Source organism: Myotis davidii, unplaced genomic scaffold (genome assembly GCF_000327345.1).
Source record: "Myotis davidii unplaced genomic scaffold, ASM32734v1 scaffold281, whole genome shotgun sequence".
Taxonomy (NCBI): domain Eukaryota; kingdom Metazoa; phylum Chordata; class Mammalia; order Chiroptera; family Vespertilionidae; genus Myotis; species Myotis davidii.
The window spans coordinates 2194399-2205126 of NW_006293784.1; positions in this window are offsets into that span (position 1 = coordinate 2194399).

Consider the following 10728-nt stretch of genomic DNA (forward strand, 5'->3'; position numbering starts at 1 on the left):
CCGTCCTGCCTATTTGGATCCAAATGCAGGTTTCGGTTCTGATAAATGAGTTACTTCAAACCCTGAGTTCATGAGGTCATACTTGCAGGAATCAGTCGAATGTTGGTGTTTGTGTTGAAAGGGGAGGGGGAACATACACAGAGCAGAAATCTATAGAAAATATGCTGGTTCCCCTAAGAGTTTGCGGGGCCCCTCCCTCCCTTCTGCAGGGGCCAGTCAGCATGCGGGACCCAGGGGGGCAGCGTGTGCTAGGCCCACTCCGACCAGCTTGCCAGAGTCGATTTTGCACATTTCCTCCTAATTCTTCCTTCAGTGACGCCTTCCCTGTTCAAGTGGGAAGGCTGAAAGGGCAATGGGGAGAGTGTCTACACCGCACTCAAAACCTTGCCCATGCTGCACATCGGAGATTTCTGTTCTGGACAGCCATTTGTGAAGTATTTACTAACACACATGGCATGATGGTGCCAGAAACTTTGTTCCTTCGTGTATGAATCTTCTTTCCAGAGAGCCTCCTCCACAGCCCAGGGACCATCTGCCACCCCGGCTGCTGGCTTCCCTGGGGGGACCTATTACCATCTGGCCCTCTGCGCAGCTCTGCGCCTCTGATGGGCTGCCTGCCTTTTGCTGGGGAGAGGAGGAGGAGGATGACTCTCTCATCACTTTATCCCCTCAGCTACCACAATACTAACAGACAAGCTGCAAAGACACAGGTGAATTTTTTTCCTAACGGGTTAATGCACTTTTAGAAATAAATTACAGCATAGGAGGGACAACAGCTGAAACTGAAGTCAACCTGGACTTCCTCCATGGGTCCAGCGCCCAAGCCCAGAGGAAAATTACATCCCTCCCCTGGGCAAACTGCGTGTGCGCCGCCCCATGAGAGCAGATCTCCCTCTCGGTGCTTAACTGAGAGCTGCGGTCGGATTGCATCCCTCCCCTACCACCTTCAGCAGAGCGGACATGGGTGTTTATTGCCATCTCTCAGCTGGAGTGACAGCAGACATGAAGGGATATCTGTAGTCTCATGGACAAGGGTGGATGTGAATACTTGAATTCAAGTTTCCTTTGCAACATTCCCAAAAGTAAAAGAGCAACAGGACTACCAATGTTCATACTCACTGACCCCTTACCGCACATACTGCTCCAAAGGACAAATATTAATTTTCTCAGAAACAATATAATCTAAACCAGTGGTTCTTAATTCTGGTTGTACATTAGAATCATGTGGGGAGTTTCTGAAAAATATTTATGCCTGGACTTCACCCAGAGGTGGGTTTGGGTCCAGCCATGGTTCTATTTTCAGGCTCACCTGATGAATCACAGTGATAGCGAACTTATGACACGTGTGTCAGAGGTGACACGCGAACTCAGTTTTTGGTTGACTTTTCTTTGTTAAATGCATTTAAATATATAAAATAAATATCAAAAATATAAGTCTTTGTTTTACTATGGTTGCCAATATCAAAAAATTTCTATATGTGACACGGCACCAGAGTTAAGTTAGGGTTTTTCAAAATGCTGACACGCCGAGCTCAAAAGGTTCGCCATCACTGCTCTAGTGGGCAGTCAAGTGTGGAAACCACCAGTCCAAATCCACGATGAAGTACCGTTTCCTGATCAGCAAGCTCGGTCTCAGTGCCAAGGGCTCCAGTCTTATGTCAAGGCACTCTCTTGATTACAGCGTTAAAAAAAAAAATGATCTTGATTAAATTCTTTTCATTCAACGGTTCCTCTCTGATTGGAGTGGGAAGGAGGGGGAGAGAAAGATTACCAATCCTCCCAATATGCGTAATTTACCTAGTCATTAATCTTTTCATTTTACCTAGTGATTCAGACATGAATTCAAACTTTTTAATTACTAAAAGGTAGCACATTTCCTTTGAGTTGTATCTCTTTTTCCTGTCTTTTCCCCTTTAAGGCCCTATGTGTCACAGTTACAAAGAAAACCAGAAGAGAGTAGATAAAACCTAAAGACTTGGTTAATCAACACCTTGAATCATTACCATGGTTATGAGTAACTGTCCTTTGCCAGTATGCGACTGCCCTTGGCCAGACCGATGGAGGAGTTTTCATATCTACCAACACCTTTCCCATGAAATGAAATCCCATTGGCCCAGGGCACCCCAATAGAATTTTCCAGTTTCACTGACAACTGCCTCTAGACATTTCTGTAGCTATTCATCCCAAACCAGTAAGAATTTCTCCTCCCAAGACCTTGACCTAGAATTCGTTGAGTTCATTGGGGTCTCCAATGGTCTCCATTACCTTCTATGGTGAGCACAGACCAAACTGAAAGTGAAGCTCCCCCCACAGGGAGTTGGAAGAGGTGAGAGCATGAGGTTTGTTCCAAAGAGCCAGCTTTAAAGATATCCTACTGAGGTGGCTCTGCGTGGAAAGAGCCAGATAAGCAAACTGGAGCAGAGTCTAGAGAAAGAACAAAAACTGAAGATGGAAACCCTGAGGTCTAGGAGGAGACATGGAACTGAAAATGAGAGATATCGCTCCATACGTGAAGGAAGTCCATCCACAATGACTGCCTCAGCAGAGGACACTAGGCTCCTATAAAAAGAAGGCGTGGGGACCTGTGCAATAGCTGCTCTCAACTGTCAACAAAATCTCTCATTTCTCTGAAAACTGATTTCATTTCTAGGAAAAAAAATATGAAAATTTCCCATTTGTGTGATGGTTGAGGTATAAATACTGAAAACAGATTCACATTTGTGGAGACAAATCCAAGTGTTTTGTTTCCCATGTAAAATTTAAACAAAACATTTCAGCTTGGAATGTAGTCTGAGTTCCCTGAATGTTTTCAAATGGTTTGTCAGATATTTAAATCTAGCTCCAAACCTAAAGTATGTTTGGTTAGTTCTTAATTATTAAAATTTGGGGGAGATTTATCTATAAATTTCTGATCCATTTGCATTCAACCCATATTGAATATCCAGACCATACTGAAATGCTACTCCATTTCAAGAAATCTTTACAGAACCCAAAACAAGAAGTTCCACTTTCCAAAGAGTAAACAAATTTAAACACCAAAATGTTCTCATTTGGTGGGATTTGCCTAGCCCTAGACCAAAGAGACTGAATGAATTGGGAACTTGGCAAAACACAGCCCTCCCTCCCTACCAGACTTACTCTATTATATGCAGAAAGCCATATGGTGCTTACCAGTACAGGAGAAAACATTTAAATGTAGCCTCGATTTGTGTACTAAGCTTTGTTCATATCAAACAGGAGTAGAGACCTTAAAAGCATGAAAATTTTCTTTCTTTCTGTTGTGGTTTGGATCTCAATTTCTCTTGGGAGTGCACAGCACTGAGCCACTTTTATCATTCTGCTGGAGTTCATGTCTCTTGAGGAAGAGAGTCTCAGCATGTCACTCTCATGGGGACATGCTGAAGGGTTTTATTCATTGACTAGAGTGCCTGCAACAGCAATAATTTATTTTGTCATAAATTATAGTGATTATGTGAACGGCCTTGTTACATTTAAAGAGAAAGTATATTAAAAACCCTAAATGGTTTTTCATGAGAGCTAACTCATTAATTTTTTTCTTTCTTTAGTTGTTCAGCTTTTCCACTGGGGAAAGATAATATGTGAAATGCTGGCATTGCAAATACCAACGAGTTGAAGTAAAGATCACTTTTAGATTGACCAGATGACCATAAACCTTTGAATTCTTAGACTCTTGGAAGCTACACGAGATGCAAGCACAAAAACATTAGACGTAAGTTCAAGAGGCAGTAGGAAATGACAGCATGAGAGGACCAGCCGAAAGGCTGAAAGGAAAGGAGACACAAAGATGAATGTGAAGGAACAGATTCTTTATCAAGAGTGTTTATTTTTTAAGCTCCAACAATGGATGGGTTCTATTATCATCAAACCCAGGATAGCAGATTGATTTTCTTAATGGCTCCAATTCTTTACCTTTCCCAGCACCCACATAATTTGTCATGCACCTTCCTAGAGCCTTGCCACCCTGGAGTAAAGCCCCATGCCTAGACCCTGTTTAAAAAATCAGCTTTATTGAGTTATAATTTATATAAAATAAAACTCACCCATTTTTAAATGTATAGTGTGATGAATGTGAAAATATGCACAATTGTATAATCGCCACCACAATCAAGATATAGAACATTTCCATCTTGGCCAGGTAGCTCAGTTGGTTGGAGCGTCATGCTGATATGCCAGGGTTGTGGGTTCGATCCCCCAGTCAGGGAACATATAAGAATCAACCAATGGATGCATGAATGGGTGGAATAACAAATTGATGTTTCTCTCTCTCTCTCTCCCTCTCTCTCTCCCTCTCTCTCTTTCTCTTCCTCTCTCTCTAAAAGTAATGGGGGAGTGAGGAGAGATATAGAACATTTCCATCACTCAATGTCCCTGTGCAGTCAATCTCATTTCACCATCTCCAGCTTCAGGGAATAAGTAATCTGGTTTCTGTTATTATAGGTTTGCTTTTTCTAAAATTTCATATACATCAAATCATACAGCATGTAGTCTTCCACACCTGGCTTCTTTCACTTAGCATAATGCCTTTGAGAATCTCCAGGTTTTTGCATGTATCAGTAGTTCATCTCTTTTTGTTGCTGAGAAGTATTCCATTGTAAGGAAATACTGCAATTTCTTTATCCATTAGTCACTTAACAGATTGTTAGTTTTCAGCTTTCAGCTACTGAAAATGAGGTTGCTATGAACACTTATGTACATATCTTTGTGTGGACACATGTTTTTATTTTTCTTATGTAACTAAGAAGTGAACTGCTAGGTCATATAATAAGTGTACATTTAATTTAATTTTTAAAATTCTTTATTGCTTAAAGTATTACATGAGTCTCCTTTTCCCCCCAGTGACCTCTCCCTGGCCACTACCACCTCCCAGCATATGCCCTCACCCCACTACTGTCTGTGTCCATTGGTTATACTCATATGCATGCATATAAGTCCTTTGGTTGATCTCTTATCCCCTCCAACAATGAGTGGGTTCTATGCATTGCCTTTCCTCATAGGTTGGACAGTCTGTTAGATGCTTCTATGTCTCTGGTTCCGCAATGAACACAAGGGTACATATATTATTTTTATCGAGATAAAGAATCTCCCATCCACACAAAAGGAAAGGAACACTGAGGTGATTTTCTTTGACACTTTCCCCCAAGTTCCTTTCCCATTACTATTGTTAGAAATTCCAGAAAGAAAAACACTGAATTAAGCATTACATACATTCCTCTCTTGAAGAGAATTGGGTGTGTGGGTTTGGGGTTTATAATGAAAGGTTTCTTATACCAATGCCCAGTTTGCTGAGTTTTTATACTGAATGAGTATTGAATTTTGTCAGATGCTTTATCTGTATCTGTTGAGATGATCATTTACTTTTATTGTTCAGTCTGATAATATGATGAACTACATTGATTTTTTCTTCATATTAAACACAATCTTGCATTATGATAAATACCATTTGATCATGATGCATAGCCTTTTAATATATTGATGGATTTGATTTACATAAATTCTGTTAAATATTTTGTGGATTGTGCCATGAAGGAAATTGGTCTTTGTTTTCTCTTCTTATAATGTCTTCGGTTTTATTATCAGGGTAAAGTTGGTTTCATAAAATGAGTTGGAAAGTATATCCAGTTGAATTGGTAATAGTTATCCCTTAACATTAGGTTTGCCAGTGAAGCTACTGATGCCTGAAGTGTTCTTTGTGGAAGGATTTTAAGCGCAATTTCAATTTCTTTAATAGGTATAGAAATATTCACATTGCCTATTTCTTCTGGAATGAGTTTTGGTAATTTTTGCCTTTCTAATAATTGGTCTATTATCTAAATTGCTTACTGTATTGGCATAACATTGTTTATAATATCCCTCTATGATTTTTTTTGGTTTATTATGAATAAATGACAGTAAAATTTACCTTTTTTAGTATACTTTTCTATGAATTTTGACAAACTCATATTCTGTCATATAACCACCACTAAACTCAAGACATAGAACATATCCATCTTCCCAAAAAGTTCTCTCATATTCCTTTGGAGACAGTTCCATCTCTCCAAGTTCAGGTCCCTTGCAACCAACGATCTGACTTCTATCCCTACAGATTTACTTATTATACACTGTCATACAAATGAATCTACCTTCTTTCAACTTAGCATGCTATTGTATAACTCCATTGTCCATTTCTTTTCATTACTGAGCAGTATTCCATTGTACGGATGTACCATAATTTAGTTATTCATGCATTCCCTAGTCAAAGAGATTTGGTTGGTTTCCAGCTTTGGCAATTGTGAGTAAAGGTACCATAAACATTTTTTGTAAAGACATATGATTTCATTTACCTTGGATAAATATCCAGCAGTTTTAGCTTCATGCTTTTCGAAGCTCTCTTATTAGGTACATACACATTTAGGGTTATGTATTCCTAATAAATTTACTCCTCTCTCATTAAGAAGTGGCCCCCTTTGTCTCTGGTATTATTTCCTCTGCTGTAGACCAATGTGCTGAGTTCATGGAACAGTCTGCTTAAGACGCGCCAGAGGTTTCTGGCAGGTCTTTCACCCAGAGGAGTGAACTGAAATCCAGGTTATCCTAGTTTTCTCAGACTGGGGCCACAAAGCAATGCTGGAATCACCTTCAGATCAGAGCCTAGCCAAGGAGCAAGCCAGTTGGCAAGAACGCACTGGATTGCTTTAAAATATTTTCAAATATCACAGTCTTGAATCTCCTCAAACCAACAGGAAATTAAAATTTATTGAAAACTCCTACTATATCAAGCCTCGGGAATCAGAATGAGTCAGAAATGAGATGATGAAATGTCAGGGCTGATTCGTGAGGTTTTGGTTCATGAACTTTTTGGTTACTCCCTATCTTTTCCTCTCTTCCGTCTTCCTCAGTTTCTTCTAAACTGCTCACAGATTCATGTAAAGCATGCCTGGCTGTGCCCATGATTTCTGCAAACAAGGACAAAAGATTGTCCTAATGCGTTTCTGTCTTTCCTCCCTCCCCCTTTTCTTTTCCTCTCCTCTTGTACCCCCGTTTCTTTCCTCCCTGTCTTAAACATGTACCAGGTATTTATCAAGTACCTGCTATGCATAAAGTACAGTAGTACAGTTGCCCTCAAATTTTTTGATCATGACCCATATAGAGTCATTTTTACATCAAAACCCAGTGTGCATGCTCACCTCCCCTTCTTTATCCTCCCCTTCCCCCCCCTCTCCCCTTTACCAATGCCAAGACCTTATCCCCAGCTACTCTAACCTAATTGTGGAGCAGAACTCACCATTTTTAAAGCGCCCTGGTAACTTTAATATAAAGTCAGGGTTGAGAGGCATTCAGTCTAATAGTGTTTAAGGTCCTTGCAACTCCCTCCCTGAGAAACTGCGAATAAAGTATGGAAGGAATCAGCCCCAAGTCACCCAGTGAGTCAAGTCTGGAGCCCTGATGTCCACCCCCACCCCACCCCCACCCCCACATGCCCACGGAGGCTGAGTGTACAGGCAGCTCAGCCTCTTCCTGCCATGTCCTACGAATTCCCATCTTCTCTTCTGCTGTAGTGTTCAGGTCCTGCACCGACCAATACTATCCCTGCTGCTAGTGGTTCTTAATAACTTGTACACTATCGAGAGCCTACAGTGTGCTCACTGATCGCTGGGAAGCACCTTAAATAAAGTCCCAGACTTTTTCAGCTAATCGGCCTTAGTCATTTCCTCTGCTTAACTGGCTGAGACAAAACCCAGAGGGGGGCTTGTTCTTTGTGTAATTAGTGAGGCTCTGTGAGGAAGTGCAGGTGATGTGACTTCCAGGCCTGTTCCCCCAAGGAGAGCCCGGCTGGGAGCAGGATGAGATGAGAGCACACACATCCCTCTGTGGATGTCCAGTTACCGGCCAGCCTGCCGCCTGCTGACGTGCCTGCCTCAGACACTGCTGCTCCAGCTAAGGCTTGGACTCCTTCAAACAATCCACACAAGAGGAAAGGAACACCCAGGTGATTTTCTTTGACACTTTCCCCCAAGTTCCTTTTCCATTATTATTGTTAGAAATTCCAGAAAGAAAAACACGGAATTAAGCATTACATACATTCCTCTCTTGAAGAGAATTGGGTGTGTGGGTTTGGGGTTTATAATGAAAGGTTTCTTATACCCAGTTACTGGGTAGCCCAGAAGAAACTCCCTGACCAGCTTCTCTAGCTATTAAATGGGGTCAACACGCTGACTTCAAAGGCCAAGTTCCTAACGCTAGCCTCGCTTGACCTTTCCTGATGGAATGTTAGGATGATCCAGGAAGATGTGGGCTCTCCCGTCAGTCAGGGTCCCAGCAGGGAACAGAAGGACACTCGGAGGGGTGGCTGAGCAGAGCTGATGAATGGGCCATGTGCAGGGCTGTGGGTCAACCTACAAAGCCTGACAAAGCACCCTGGGGCTAAGAGCAGCGCTGTGCCTTCCCTTCTGCGGGCTGAAAGGACCAGAGGAAGCGGGTCCCGGCCTCTGATGAGGCCTGTCATGGCAGGAGCTGTGGTCTTCAGGGGAGGGTGCAGCCACTGCCGAGCCAGTGCGAGGGATGGGGGAGTAAATCCCTCAACCTCACTCTCCCCCCACCTTGTATCTCCCGCTGGGACTCCCTTTGGCTGAGCCCAGCAGAACGTGAGGGCAAAGGAACCCAGCTGCACAATCCATACAGGGCACAGAGCAGGGTGGAGAGGGGGTAGAGGGAATGCAAGGAGCAAACAGAATATCCAACAGAGCTGGACACAGCTCCAGAGGCCCCAGAAAGAACAAATCCCAAAATATCTCCTTCAGTGTCGTCTCATAATGCATGACTTAAACATGACTATGTACTGCAAAAGCCCATGGTCAACCAGAAAGATCTATACATATTCCTATTATTATTATTGCTACTATTATTATTATTCAAAAAGGACTTAGACAACTCGACAGCCATTGGATGTCCGGGGCAAAGCAAATCAGCAACTGTAAGATGCGGAGGTGTTGTCAGGCTGCCTCCACCCGTGTGCTGCATTTGGCTCCATCTTAACACCAAGTGGCCCCGCTGGAAATTCCAACAGCCTGAGCTGCAGTCCCTCTGCCTGCTTGCTGTTGATTTTCCTCTCCCCAACTCCTGCAGGGTGGAATGTCAGCTGAGTGGCAGGGAGCCTGCTCACCAAGGGGCTGGATGATTGCTTTGGAAACCCATCCCTCTACTGGAATTTAATAAAAACCACCCACCAGACACAGGGTGAGGGTATTTGCTGTTTAAATGATGCTTTTCTTTAAGGGGGGAAATATCTATCTGTGCCAGTAAAAGGAAGAAGAGAAAGAATCGAGTTACACAAAAAGGGAAGAAAAAATGTTTTTAATTTGTAACTCTGCTAATTTCATTCCCCTGCTCGAGATTCTTTGATGGCTATCGTTGCCGGGGGAATCCATTTCACATGCCTTCTCCTGAGCTCTGCCCAGCTCTTTCTACCCAATCTCTCATGACTGTGCTTCACGTACCCTTCTCCCATCAAAGTGAGTGAGTCACAGGGTATTTTCTGGGCAATTCCAGGTGTGTTCCCATACACATGCTTCAGGCCAGTGGTTCTCTCAACCCAGGGCAGTTTGCCAATATCATTTGGCAATAGCTGCAGACATTTTTGGTTATCCCAGCTTAGGGGGGGAGGGGTACCACTGGCATTGAGTGGGTAGAGTCTAGAGATACTGCTGAACATCTTACGGTGTACAGGACAGCCTCCCACAACAAGGAGTTAGGCAGCCCCAAATGTCAATGGTGCCGGGTTGAGAAACCCTGGTCGAGGCGATGCCTGGATGTCCTCTCACTGCCCACACGGAAATCCCATCCATTGGTTAACATCTAGAGCTACATTGTCCAATGGAGTAGCCACGTACCACATGTAGCTACTGAACCTGGAAATGTGACTGATCTCAACTAAGATGTGTTGTCTCGACTTTCAAAGATCAGTGTGAAAAATGGGATGTTAAATATTTCATTAAACATGTTTATGCTGATTACATGTTGAAATGATAACATGTTGGACATTCTGGGTTAAATAAAATACATTATTAAAATTAATTTTATCTGTTTACTTCTACTTTATTGATGTGGCTACCTGAAAATATTAAATTACATATGTGGCTGAACTACATTTCTTTTTTTAAAATATATATGTTTTTATTGATTTCAGAGAACAGAGAAGGAAAGAGAAAGACAGAAACATCAATGATGACAGAGAATCATCTGGCTGCCTCCTGCATGTCCCCTACTGGGGATCGAGCTCGCAACCCAGGCATATGCCCTGACTGGGAATCAAACCATGACCTCCTGGTTCATGGGTTGATGCTCAACCAACAAAGCAACACTGACTGGGCTGCACCATATTTCTATGAACATTGATCTAGACCAGGGATTGGCAAACCTTTTCCATAAAGGGCCAGATAGTAAATATTTTAAGCTTTAAGGACCACATATCATCTGTCACGTATTTCCTTCCTCTCCTTCTCTTCCATCTCCCCTTTTTCCTCCTCTTCCTCTTCTTCCTTCAACTTTTTAAAAATATAAAAACCATTTCTGGCTCTGGGGCTGTAGAAAAACAGGCCTTGTTTTAGATTTAGCCTATGGACCAACCCCTGGAGATCAATGAGCTTCAGAAGCACCTTCCTCCCATAAATGCTCGTACCTGCATCTCAGCCCTTTCCAAACCTATTGGCTCCTACAGAGTTGACACTCTTT